A 14,348-nucleotide genomic window follows, 5' to 3' on the forward strand; every position below is an offset into this window, starting at 1 on the left:
TATGAAAGTACTGCACAGAGCACCTAGCCCGTTTGAGATTGAGACTACGTCGGCTGCAATTAATGCTTATTTTTAAACGCGATATTTGCAAAATGTTTGGTCTCCCATTGAATAGCATTGGCATTGGGGCTGACACTGCAAGCTCCAACTACAAAAAAAAGAGTTGCACCAGAATTCAGCGTTATTAGACGTTACATAACACTACTTGGTCAGGGATAATCAGTACCAATGGCACAATCACCAGCAGCTGGGCTATCATTTAAAGTCAGAAGTATAGTACATGCACAATTAGGCACAGTGAACACGCTGTGGAGGGAATAGCTTGGATTCTGTTTCATTTTGTACAGCGCAGCCACAAGTAAATAATGCGCTGCTGCGGTTTAGATGTAGCCGGGGTCTCTTGCCTCCGCCATTGATTAGGCTTCAGTGTTAAACACTTTCTTCCAAAATATGATTCCTTCTGTTGCCTGATTGGAATTGGCCTTTATAAAATGGGGAAATGTGCTGACAGGTGGTATCTCTCTCTCTCAGAGGTTAGGAGGGCTGGGACAGGGACACTAAAATGTAACCCCCAGCCCAACCATCCTAGAAAATGAATTGCAATTGGATAAAGCCATCCAGATAGCCAGAGCAGAGGAAGAGACCTTGTGTAGGTGCAAAGAAATAGCGAGAACTACGCAGGCCACCGATGTACATATGATGCAATAGAAAGGACATAGAGACAAACCCAGATGTGAGACAATGGCAAGGATGGAAGACAGAAACTCTGAAATGTCATAGATGTACCAGCACACACCATTTGGCGAATGGCAAAGACGGTCCTGCAATGAATAAAGAGTGTTCAAATTTCGAGAGATATGGTCACATTGCTATAGTCTGCCAACAGTGGGGTAAACAAGGCTGCATACATAGAAAGTGACATGGACATGAGTGGAAACGATGAACGTGAGGAAGAAAGGCCTACAGTCATCATGGTTAACAGTTCAAGGGTGAGAAGTGAAAAGCCACAATGTATGTTAAAGGTGCATGTCAACGAAACACGTGTGATGGCTGACTCTGGGTCATATTTGACAATCCTACCCCTTCAAATGTACAAGGACATGGTGGGACAGAGCAAAAAGGAAGCAAGAAGGACAAAACACAGACCCACCATGTTTGGGGGAGTCTCATTGAAGCTGTTGGGCTACATTAATGCAGTCATTGAATTTAAAGTCTGACAGACTCCGACCAGGGTATACTTTTCTGAAGAAGGTCTGGCATTATTAGGGTGGGATGAACAGGCTAAAATGAACTTTAGGCTGGGTCCCAGTACAGAGGATCAGGTACTCACAATTAGAACAGGAGGAGCATTGGTGTCAAGAGAGGAAGTCCCCACATTGTTTTCTGAAGTCCCAGGAAAAATCAAGAACTATGTACACAAAATCCACCTGAGACAAAATGCAGTCCCAGTCAAGCACAAGGTGAGACCGGTGCCCACAACTGCAACAAGCGCTCTGCAGGCACAACTCATGAAAATGGTTAAGGAAGGTACCATTGCAAGAGTGCAGTCCTACGAATGGTTGAGCCTGGTGGTACTCATAAAAAACAACAGTCGAAGGAAATCAGGGTGTGGATTGGCCCGCACAGTCCGAATATGGAAGTAATAACGGACAGCTACCCGCTACCATGCATAAATGAACTCATACTCATGATGAAAAAGGCCAAGTTCTTTTCAAAACTTGATGCGAGAGACGCTTACCATCAGATAAGATTGCAAAAAGAGTCATGACCACTTACAGCTTTCATCACCCCATTTGGCACCTTTCAATTCACCTGTATGTCTTTCGGATTTTCATCAGCCACGTCAGCGTTTCAAAGGATGATGGACTCCCTGCTGTGAAACATAGGTAACATGTCATATTTTCAAGGTGATATCCTTATCTATGCAGAAGATGCAGAGACTCATGATGTGATACTGAGGAAGTACTCAGGAGGCAGGAGTACGGTTGAGGTATGTAAAGTGCAAGATTTATGCGAGTGAAGTGGAATATCTGGGGTATAAAATATCAAAGGACAGTATTAGACCCGAGCAGAACCTCCTACAGGCCATAGTTGAAATACTGGCCCAATCTCAAAGGATGAACTAAGATCCTTTCTAGGACTTGCGGAGTACTACGCAAAATGTGTACTGTGGTTCTCAGAGACCACAGCCCAGTTGAGAGAACTCCTGAGGAAAGGAGTGCAATATGAGTGGCAACAAGGTCAAAAAGAAGTGTTTGAGGAAGTCAAAAAGAGAATAGTAAGTGCCCATGTTTGAAACCGTTCAACCCGGTATGGGAAACCTATGCGTATCGGTTTGGAGCCACACTGACCCAAAACAAAGGAGACACAGAACACGTAGTGGCATTTGCATCTAAAGCGCTGTATGAGGCAGAGAAGAAATATCCCACAGTGTAGTGTGTGTGCGAAAATGAGCTAAACAACATGGCGCAGTTGCGCAGTCATTTTGGACATTCACTTCCAACCCCCAATGAAAGCCTACGTTTTTGCGATCTCAGTTAGAAGGCAGACATGATTTCTGCAACGGTTGCAACATTTTAGTATGAAGCAGATGAGCTCACAGTGGAGGATAGTTTTTGCATTGTTCGCTCAAGGACGAGCCAAGAAGGGAGAAAGGCATGTGCAGGTGCATTGATAAGGGGTGCTGGGAATGAGAGCGCAGGAGACGAGCTGGGTTTTTCCACTGTCTGGATTTTCCCACTCTTGCCTCCCATGCTTGCTGTCTGTCCTTCGGCCGGGACCAGTCTGCAACTTATGAGGGGCAGGGATTCGTCCCCATAAGAAGAGAGGTGCAATCCCCATGAGGTGACAGAGAATTGGAACCCTGGGTGTTGAAGTCTCACTGAGTGGTAGGACGCTCTGCTCCAGACCCCATTAGTTGATGCGTGATCTCTCCGCCTACCTGCCTCAGGACTAGGTAGTGTTGTCGTGGCAGAGATGAAGCTTTCTCCTACAACTACACTAACGGTGATGTTTGCCTATTGTGTCTATTCTCGTCCGTCTATTCATGTATAACCAGTTGCATTTATTTCGTAGTAATATGTATACTAATGGAATGTGAATAAAGGGCCTGTAAAGAGCCAATTATTTTCCAACTAATGGTCTAAGTGCATATCATTGCCTTCCTGAGTCCAAGAACCTTTAGTCTGTGTAATAGGGTAAGTGCTGCGGTTATTACACGCGTCTGAAAAGCAAAACACACGGTCATAAAAGAAACGCTAGCATGTGCCTGGGCAGTGGAGTATTTTAGAACATACATGTGAGGTACGAAGTTTCATTTGGTCACGGACCATAAAGCACTGATTCACAGGTTGAGCCATGGAGGTGCGAAGACGTCTACTCCATGGCTAGCACGCATAGCAGCAAAACTGCAAGAGCATACATATGAAATAATGCACATAGCAGGTTGGAAGATTGCGCAAGCAGACGGCATGTCACGCCTACCAGAACGCAGAGAGTCAGCAACCACATTTCTCAAGAATGAATGTGTGTTGGCATTGGTGAGTGATTTAAGAAGCCGAGAATTCTTGGAAATGAGTGTAAATCATTGGAAAGAAGAGGCGGCCAAAGATGAAGCCCTAGGAAGAGTCACTGAAAGGGCCCGAAATGGGTGGCCCAGCAAAAGAACCACAACGGAAGGATTGAGGCAGTACTGGAAAGTAAGCAATGAGATTTACAAAGCTGACGGGTTGTTAATGAGAGGGGACCAAGTGATACCGCCCATGGGAATGAGAAATGATTCTGTACAGGGCACACCATTTAGGCGGCAATATGACCAGATGAAGAATGCGATACTCATACTGGTAGCCGTACATGGACCAAGATATCATGATTGGAAGATGCCAATAGTGCGCCAACAGCGATGAAAGACTCAAAGTACAGCAAGTGCCATTGATCCCCACCGAGATTCCAGAAAGAGAATGGCACACGTTAGGCCTTGACTTCATTGGACTACTTGAGGCAATGTTTGCTGACCACAGGTATGAAGTGGTAATGATAGACTACCTGACAAAGCGGTTAGGGGTAGAATTTGTGCCCAGTATCACCACAGCTACAGTCATAAAAGTGTTAAATGCAATTTTTCTGAGAGAAGGAATGGCAAAAGAAATAGTGACTGAAAATGGGGTCGAGCTAGTCTAGAGGGGAATGGGAAGGTTTTTACAAGGCAATTATATCAAGCAAATAAAAACAAGTCTCTATCATCCCCATGCCAATTGATTGCTAGAACATACTAATGGGTTAATTAAAGGTGCCCTACAACTTACGGGGGCATCTGGGATAGACCCCTACAAAACCGTTAAGGAAGCGGTAGCTGCCCACCGCTTCACTCAGAATGCAACCACCAATGTATCTCCCTTTCCCGTGGTGTGAGGGAGGAGGGCTGCCTCCACACTGGTACCCCTGGGTTATCCAAAGTGAGGCAGGATGACACTGTCAACTTGAAGGATGTGGTGTGGTTATTGAAAATGGCACAGAACAGATGAAATTATGGAGTGACACACGCAGGGTAGCCCAGAGAACTGAGATAAATGAGGGCGATTTGGTCAAAATAAAATTGCCACGCAAGCTTCAAATAACAGTATCCAGGTACAGTCAACCCATAGAAGTAGTGTAAAATGTCACTAATCATGTCTACACCCAGGACGGGAAAAGGTAGCATTTAGAAAGAGTGGCAGTGTACATAAAGCAGCTCCACTAGGAAAGAGAGTCATTTGTGATAGGACAAGCACCACAGGAGTGAGAAGCTTACAAGGAACACAAGAGGGTCGGAGGAGAGAACAGACCAGAAGAGATCCAGGAGATGAGTGAAACAGGAGATACCATGAGAGATGTGAGAGACTTTCAAGGTGAATGGGACATGTCGATAACAGCCAGAGAAACATCAGAAGGAACGGAGCTGGTATTATCAAAGCCAACTCCGAGCGAAGATCGTCCCCAGCGTGAGAGGCAGAGGCCGACAAAGTAGAAGGACTTTGTGATGGGGTAGTACTGAGATGCTTGACAAAAGGAGATACGTGAGGATGCGGTCTTGCCAGATACGGCCACCGCCGTAGTCTTGCGAGACCACAATGCGCATGCTCAAGCCAAGCGCGCAAAGCTGACAGAGAAGGCACATACGGTGCTAGAGAAGACTCACCCCAGCGCTCCTCCAAGATACAAGTCCCATGCCGGATTCCACCCGGCCTCTTAATCAGAGGCGCAATGCTGTTGTATAATCTTGCACAGATGACAGGAGGCGTGGTGGCAGGCTGGATGGCTTTTATTCAACAATTAACAAACTGCCATCAACTGGTCACTCCATGTTTTCATGCGTGCCTTGCTGTTTTGAATTCTCCACACCACTTCTGACATGCCCACGGCTTCATCTTCTCTCACTTTGGATAACCATGGTGGTATTAGCGTGGAGGCTGCACTCCTCCCTCTCAACATCCGAAACGGAGATATTTGCGTTATTCCGTTAGGGGCGAGTCTGTGGGCCGCTATGGCCTCCTTGGTAGTTTTTAGGGGGTCCATCCCCGAAGCCGTGGCTAGTTGTATGGCTCCCTTAATGAACCTGTTGGCCCTTTCAACAAGCCCATTTGCTTGGGGGTGGTACAAGGCCGCCTTCCTTTGGCCTATATTGTTCTTTCTTAGGAATTGTTCAATGTCCCGTGAGATCAGTTGCACCCCATTGTCTATTACCACTTCCTTGGGGAGGCCTTCTCTTTGAAAAATTTCCGTGAGGACTTCAATTACCGTCGCTGTGGTAATGTTCGGGACAAACTCTGCCTCGACCCACTTGGATAGGTAATCAACCAGCACTATGCCGTACCGATGTTCTGGTGCCATCGCTTCCAGAGGTCCTATAAAGTCTATGCCCACTTTTGACCACACCGCTTCTGGTATTTCTGTGGGAATTAGGGGTGCCTGTCTGAGTTTCAGTCTTTTGTCACTATTGAGGCACTCATGACAACGCTCTATCATGGTGCGAATCTCTTGGTCCATGGACGGCCACCAGTAGGCCTCCCGGACTCTGCGCCGGGTCATCGTGTTTCCCAGGTGACCAGCGTGGGCTCTGCATAGGATGGTGCTCCTCATGCCTATAGGTGGGATTATCTGGTCCGTCTTCATTATAATTCCGTCCGTTTCCGATATCTCTTCGGCCACCTTCCAATAGGGTCTCATACCTTCCGGCACCATTTTTTCCCCTGGCCACCCTTCCTTGATCCACTGACGGATTTTCACCATGGCCGGGTCTTTCTTGTCCTCTTCCAGCCAATGTTTCTCGCTGAGTTCCATATACTCAGGTGCTTTTATGTCAGTGATCGATGCTACTATGCATTCTCCTCTTAGAAACGTGGTGGCCTTGTCTTTACCTTCGGGCAATCTAGACATGCAGTCAGCCTGTGAATTCTTCCACCCCGATATGTGCTGCACTTCAAACGTGTACTCCTGCAGTTTTGCTGCAATGCATGCCAATCTGGGTGTGGACACTTTGGCACCTCCTGGGCTGAGCATGTGGATGAGGGGTTTGTGGTCCGTCACCAACTTGAATTTCGTGCCCCACACATATGTTCTAAAATGTTCTACTGCCCATGCGCACCCCAACATTTCCTTTTCTATGGTGGAGTAATTTTGTTCCGCCGAGGACAAGGCCTTCGAGGCAAAGGCTACCACATGCTCCGTATCCCCCTTCTTCTGCGTAAGAACTGCTCCTAGTCCGTATGCACTGGCATCCGTGGTGATGACTGTATCCCACTCCGGGTTAAATGGCTGTAAACACGGCGCTTCCATGATGTGCCGTTTTATACTTTCAACCGCCTTCCTCTGGGGTTCTTGCCACGAGAATACCGAACCCTTTTTGAGTATGTCACGGAGTGGTGCTGAGGTTTCAGAGAACAAGGGAATTAATTTAGCGTAATACTCTGCCAGTCCCAAAAATGATCTTACTTCATCTTTGCTGGTCGGTTCTGGTGCTTCTATGATTGCATGCATCAGATTTTGTTTCGGACTTATCCCTTTTTCAGAGATTTTGTACCCCAAGTATTCGACCTCTTTCACTTTAAATGCACATTTTTCATGGCGTAGTCTCACCCCTGCATCCTGCAACTTGGTCAGGACCGTTTTCAATGTGGCGTCATGCGTTTGTTCATCCCCTGCATACACAAGGATATCGTCCTGGAAATATGCGACATTTTTGACCTTTCGTAACAACACATCCATCATGCGTTGAAACGCTGATGCTGCCGACGATAACCCGAATGGCATCTTGGTGAACTGATAGGTGCCAAATGGTGTGATGAACGCTGTGAGGGGTTTTGACTCTTCATGCAATTGTATTTGGTGGTATGCGTTTCTCATATCCAGTTTTGAGAAAATCTTGGCTTCCTTCATCAACAAAATGAGTTCATTTATGCTCGGTAGCGGGTAGTTGTCGGTGATGACTTCTAAGTTTAAGCTGCGAAGGTCTATACACAGCCTTAACTCTTGCGAGTTCGGTTTCTTTATCAGCACTACTGGGCTCAGCCATTCTGACGCTTCAACTTCTTCAATGACCCCCTCCGCTCTCATTTTGTCCAACTGATCCCTGAGAGTGTCTCTTGCGGTTGCTGGCACTGGCCGCACACGATGTTTGACCGGGACGGCATTTTTTTTTAGCATTATTCTATGGACAAAGCCCTTTATGTGACCCGGCTCCTCCGAGAAAGGTTTTGGGTAGTCACTCTTGACTATGGGACCATCCCTCGCGCAGACAGAACCTGGTCTTCTGTGCTGGGGTCCAATTTGATTTTGAGCTTGTCTTGGTCGTCCCATCCCAGTACTGCTGGGCCTTCGTGGCTGAAATAAACTCTGGTGGTGGTTTCTCTTCCTTTAAACTCCACCTTCCCTTTGATATATCCCAGCAGTTCAACTGACGCCCCTCCAAATACTGTGGGTTTGTGGCGTGTGGTGAGAACTTGGACCTTTTCCTTTCCGACCATTTCCTTGTATGTTCGTAGAGGTATTATGGTGAGATCCGATCCAGAGTCCGCCATCACTCTTGTTTCGCAACCGTCAATTTTGATTGTGCAATGGGGCTTTTCTCTTCTTGCCCTTGTGCTGTTTACCATGATGACTGTGGGTCTCCCCTCATCTTCTGAGGACGATTCTTGCTCCCTGGTGTGATCAGTGTTTACACTGGTGACCTTCTTGTTTCTCCACCGACATACCAACGAAAAATGGCCAATGCGTTTGCAGATTGAGCACTCCTTATCTCTAGCTGGGCACTCCCTATCGAATGCCAGGTGTTTCGTGCTGGTGCACCTGTGGCATTTCAGAGGTTCTTTCTTACCTCCTCTCCCCTCTCTTGTGTCCGGTGTATGTCTTTCTTTCTTTGAGTGAAATGTGACAGCTTGGATTTCCGCAGAACCCTGGGTTCCCGTGAGTTCTTTTCGTCTTCCCGCGGTTTCTTCAACCGCCCTGGCAATTTCAGTCGCCTTCTCCAGTTGTAATTCTTTCTCCATGATGAATTTATCTTGAACTTTTCTGCTGTTGGTGTGGACTGTCACCATGTCGCAGATGAGGCTCTCAGCATTGTTGCCGAAACTGCACAGCGCTGCCAGTTCTCGCAGCTTGGTGACGTAATCGTCGACCGGTTTGGATATTTCTTGTCTGCGAGTGTAAAAGCGTATTCTATGCAACACCGTGTTCTCTTTACTGGCAAATCTCTTCACTATTCTCCTAACCGCCTCCTTAAAGACGTCATAGTTGTCGCCAGCCACCGGGATCGGGGTAAGACTCTCAAACACCCGCTGTCCTTCCACTCCCAGGGCATTAAGTAACATAGCCCTACGCCGTGCCGCTGAAAATCCTGCCCCTCCTAGAGCCTATACATACGTCGTGAACAGGGGTTGCCATTGCGGCCACGGAATTGCCGGTTTACCTGGAGTTTGCAGGAAGGGGGGTGGCGGCGTCGCTCCTTGCATGTTCCCACGTGGGTTGTAGTGGTGATCCTCGTCGCCAAATTATGTTGTATAATCTTGCACAGATGACAGGAGGCGTGGTGGCAGGCTGGATGGCTTTTATTCAACAATTAACAAACTGCCATCAACATATAAGTAGTGCAAGGCCTGAGGGCTAGGCAGGGTTGCCTAATAACAGTTCCTGGGCTGAGAGACAGGAATGTCCAACATTAGTAATGGCCCCAGGCCCAAATCTCGGAGGAGCCGGCAGGACGCGTCTTGCCGCGTCCTCTGGTGCTCCCGTAATGCGCGCGAAGCGCGCGGGGGCGGTCCTAGCCACCTACGCGAGATCTCGCGAGAGTAGGATACTCTCGCGATATCTCTACAAATGCCATTGAGCTAATTGGGCTACAGCGACCCCCGAAAAGTAAGTTGAGGGGTGGGGCTTCCACACTTTCTTTAAGTTATGTAGAGAGGAGAAGGAAGCCTTTCCTCAAACTTGCGCCTTTCAAGGCTTCCCCCAACTCTATTCTTAACAAAAAGCAAGTGGGCACGTCAGCCCCCTCCCCACGGATGTGAAAGAACACATAATATTGTTATATGTTGGCTCACATCCGTGGGGAGGGGCTGTTTTGTGCACACTTGCTTTTTATTAAGCAGAGGGACGCTAAGTCTTTCCTGAATCTGGTGGCTTTAGAGTTTTACTGTGTTTGTGCAGAAAAATGTATTTGCACAAACACAGCAAAACTTTAAAGCTGCTATTTTCAGGAAAGGCTTTCCTCACCTCTTTGCCTAACAAAAATCAAATGCACACATCAGCCCTCTCCTCACGGATGCGAGCCAACATATAACAATGCATGTGCGCTTTCACATCCAAGGGGAGGGGGCTGATGTGCGCATTCGCTTTTTGTTAAGCAGAGAGGGGAGGGAAACATTGTTGTATGTTAGCTCAATATATATGTATGGATGTTGTGATGTCCACGTGACTCTTGTCACGTGAACGAGTTCAATAAATGGGAGGCGGAGCGCACCAACATGGCAGTTCCCGCTTGTTAGGGAGAATTCTCTCTTTAGGCTGAATTTCCTAACATAGTGAGTCACCCAGCAGCTTTGCTGGATTTCTGGAGTTTGTTTTTTCCTCCTGCCAAGAATGAGACTCTTTTTCTCCCACTCTTGGACATGATTTATGGTATTCCTTTGACTGGTAATGTGTTTTATGGGCTATGGGGTCCTTTACTCCATAGGGTCTCATGTGTTTTTCCTATGTGTGTTACACAGCACCCTACGTGCAGTAACACAGGGGTGTCATAGTGACACCCCACCATAGACTCCATACCCTGGGACTGACTACTGTCTCCCAGGGCATGTAAAGTCACCATTGGCTTTACTAGTCCCAAATTATTAACAGAAACCAGTACAAACCATCATATTGTGGACGTACTGGTTGGGGCAATTTGATTGCCCCGGGGTCTGTTAGTCGAGGGGGCACGTCTCCGTCCCCCCTGATCGAGTTTTGGCTGGTGGCAGTGGAAACTACTTTTTATATTCGACCGCAAATATTTTCCTATGGGATTTTCCCATTGTTCGAGGCTACCAACTTTAATTATTTAATTCTCATAGCCTCGAACATACCGCCGGTTTATTTAATTAATATTAATTCTCCGGTTGGTATTTTTTTTGCCAAGACTCGATTCTAAAATGGCGTTTATGTTCTCTTCTGTGACTCCAACCCAAGCCGAGCCCTTTGTTCCACTTTTTGGCGGGCTTCTCCACAGAAGCCTCCAAAAGTGGTGCCACTCTGTCTGTGGTCTACAGGATGTGTGGGAGGGGTTTTAGGCACCCTGGACTGAGTTGCCTTGGCAACTGAAGTCGCACTCTTGTGTGATTGGCCCAAGTGGTGAGCCGGCCGGCTCACCACTTAGCATGTTTGAGTGACAGCTAGGCTGAGTGAATGGGGGTTTTCTGCATAAAAGCAGGGCTTTGGGGACTGGAACTTCAGAAGTCGCCAAAGGACCTGAGAATCCGACGAGGGAGAAGCTGAGCCGACCTACCAATACACCACCGCTGGAGCCCTGCAGAACCGACTCACCACTTCCCGACGACAGAGAAGATCTCCCGGCTGAAGAGGCTTCTTCCCCTGACTGGTGGGCACAACCAGTTTACCTTTCTTTCTTCGCACCCCAGACCGGTTTGTGGTCGAACTGCCCGTGCCTAGCACCCCGGCAGCCGGATAGCCACTCACCACTGAACCGCGAATCACCGGACTGCTCCTTGTACCTGAGAAACTCCGCGGCTGGTTTCTTCCCTGGCAGTGCAACGGACTCCTGTCTTCCTCCATGACGAGATCCTCTCTTCCCCCGGACAAAGCACCGACTTGCACCCAGTGCCAGGAACAACTGCCCCCGCTGGAGCGTTCTCACCACTTTAAGGTACCGTGTCCGCCAGGCCTCCCTTTCTAAAGAATGCTACAAGGTAATAATAACCCCTTAACCTTCTGCACTGGGCTGGCCCCTTTGACCCTCTAACTGGTCCCTTTCTTTGGACCAACTCCTTTTTGAACCTTTACAAGACTTTTGTGCACTGCAACCGTGTGACCCTGGACACATTTCGTTTGGATCCTCTGAAAGTGGATCCAGCCTCTTGAACTCTAACTTCACGGTTTTACTTTGCCTTCCTCTTTTGTTATGTTCTGAAAAAAGTGTTGGGAAATGTTTCAACTTGTTCTCTGCTCTTCTCTCCCTTTTTAAAACGAACTATTAGAGTGCCATCTACGTTAAGCACTCACCGCTGAAAATAAGTGGGGCTTTACTTAAGACTTGTCTAATTATTCTTTTAAGGGAGTGTATATCTTTTAGTGACTGTGTTTTTGAATTGCTTACTATTAGTGCCTGTGTGTTTTTCTAGATGTGGTTTTAAAATAAATAATGATATCTCTTTTACACCAAGCCCTGATCAGTGTTTACTTGTTCTACTGTGTTCTCTTGACCTATTGTGAATACTCTGTATACTGCCTAACTCTTCTTGAGGGAAGTCTGACTGCTCAGCCACAGCTACCAAGTGAATCTGTGTGGTACAGACTGCTACCAAGTGGGTTTACTGCCAAACACCTATAGTCCTAAATCTTTTGCAGTGGTCCCAGAGGGAACTGCACAGGTTTCTGCCTAACACCGCTCCGGACCGCAACAGAGCAGACTGTGTGTGTCCTTTACCGCACACAGCGCCAGCAGCCCTCGGAACGGCCCAGCCCCGTTATAGAACACCTCACACTGGCGACGAGGCGGGATCTGGCAGACCCGCACGGCACGTTTCCACCCCCACACCAACAGTGTGGACAGCCCCTCTTCCACCCCCCCCCCCCAGGCTACCTGGAGGCCCGCTGAGATACTCGCGCCTGCAACACGGGAGCCTGGGGAGCCGCACAAGAAAAAAAAGGATTTTTTTTCCAACACAAATCCACCGCGAGCAGCTGCAACAAGAGCACATCAATGGGCTGCTGAGCTCACAATAAGTGAATAATAACTGGCAGATACGACCCCACACACGCACATGGCAGCCCCAAGCACATAGGCTGACAGGTGCGCCTCCAACCCACCACTTAAAGGAAGGAGAAGAACGGTGGCACAAAGCAATACACCCTGCACACGCAAGCCCAGCGGGCCACCTAAAGGACCGTCAAGAAGGGAAAACAGGGTACCACTTACCCCCTGCCACCACCACAGCATACATTTAAATGCCCAGCACGGAAAGGCCACCATGCACCATCCTCAGAGAGAGCTACAACCAAGAGGCCCTCACACTTCAACAGAGACACCGCCATGTGCCAGCCACCGACCTGAAAATGCCACGACATGACAGACGATGTCGCAACCACCCAAAGGTTACAATCAGGCCGTAATCCCGACACCAGCACATGGCTGGACACAACGCAAGGGACGTTCATGTAGACTTTCCAACCGTTTGGACCACGCACCGGCCTTCGATGGGAGCTGTGGATGCAACAATTCAAACTCTTGCCTCCTCACACGAAAAATCAACAGTGAAAACATGAAGAGAGCATTCCTCATGCTCAACCTGGGCACAATGGCACTCCGCATATTCAACGCCCTACCGAACCGGGGCACATCAGATGACTATGATACAGCGAAAGATGTGCTCACAAAAAAAATGTAGAATGCGGGACTGGGTGCATGTGTGAATGAGCAAGTGTACAGTGAATAGGGGCGTGAGTGAATGCTATGTTTAAATGAGTGAGTGGAAGTTGTATAAATGTTTGTGTGTGTGCACATGCTTATGTGTAATTCTTGGCCGAGAAGCTGATTTCGGCGGGTAGGGGGTGCGGTGGTGGCACACTGTATTACCGTCTGGTCCCCTGGTGGTCGTTTTTGTTCAAAGGGTGATGGGCTTTAGATATAAAATGTATCAAAGCAACCAACAGGGTAATTCATGGAAATTCGCACAAAAGTGTTGCATGCGGCTGGCGCAAAGCGTGCCCGTGCGAATGTCTGCGCCAGCCGCGTGCGATAAAATCAATTTCCGCACACAGCGTATTCATGGATTCTCGCCTCCAAAAGCAAACGTGGCGCAGAGTGGCGCAGCGACCCTGCAGCAGCGCCAGTTACGCCCCCAAGAACGCCCTTGCGCAAGTAAAAGCCATCAAGATCGCAAAGGGCTGCGCCAACCCTGGACCAGTTTACCGGACTGGCAAACAGCAAACGCAAAGCGGGGAACGTGTATTACGGGTTTCGGGAACACGCGTGCATGAGAAGTCTCACACGCCATCGGGCCTGGGGGAGCGTGTGCGTGTATTTCAGGGGTGCGCGAAAAGTTTCACACGCAAATGGCCTGGGTGCGTGTATTTCAGGGGTGCGCGAGAAGTTTCACACGCGATTGGGCTGGGTGCGTGTATCTCAGGGGTGCGCGGGAAGTTTTACATGCGATTGGGCGGGGTGCGTGTATTTCAGGGGTGCGCGGGAAGTTTCACACGCGATTGTGCTGGGTGCGGGTATTTCAGGGGTGCCCGGGAAGTTTCACACGCGATTGGGCCTGGGGGAGCGTGGCCGTGTATTTCAGGGGTGCGCGAGAAGTTCCACACGCGATTGGCCTGGGCGCGTGTATTTCAGGGGTGCGCGAGAAGTTCCACACGCGATTGGCCTGGGCGCGTGTATTTCAGAGGTGCGCGAGAAGTTCCACACGCGACCGGGCCTGGGGGAGCGTGTGCGTGTATTTCAGGGGTGCGCGAGAAGTTTTACACGCGATTGGCCTGGGCGCGTGTATTTCAGGGGTGCGCGAGAAGTTCCACACGCGATTGGCCTGGGCGCGTGTATTTCAGGGGTGCGCGAGAAGTATTGCACGCAGATGGACTGGGTGCGTGTATTTCAGGGGTGCGCG

Source organism: Ambystoma mexicanum, chromosome 3p (genome assembly GCF_040938575.1).
Source record: "Ambystoma mexicanum isolate Mex_15411 chromosome 3p, UKY_AmexF1_1, whole genome shotgun sequence".
Classification (NCBI taxonomy): domain Eukaryota; kingdom Metazoa; phylum Chordata; class Amphibia; order Caudata; family Ambystomatidae; genus Ambystoma; species Ambystoma mexicanum.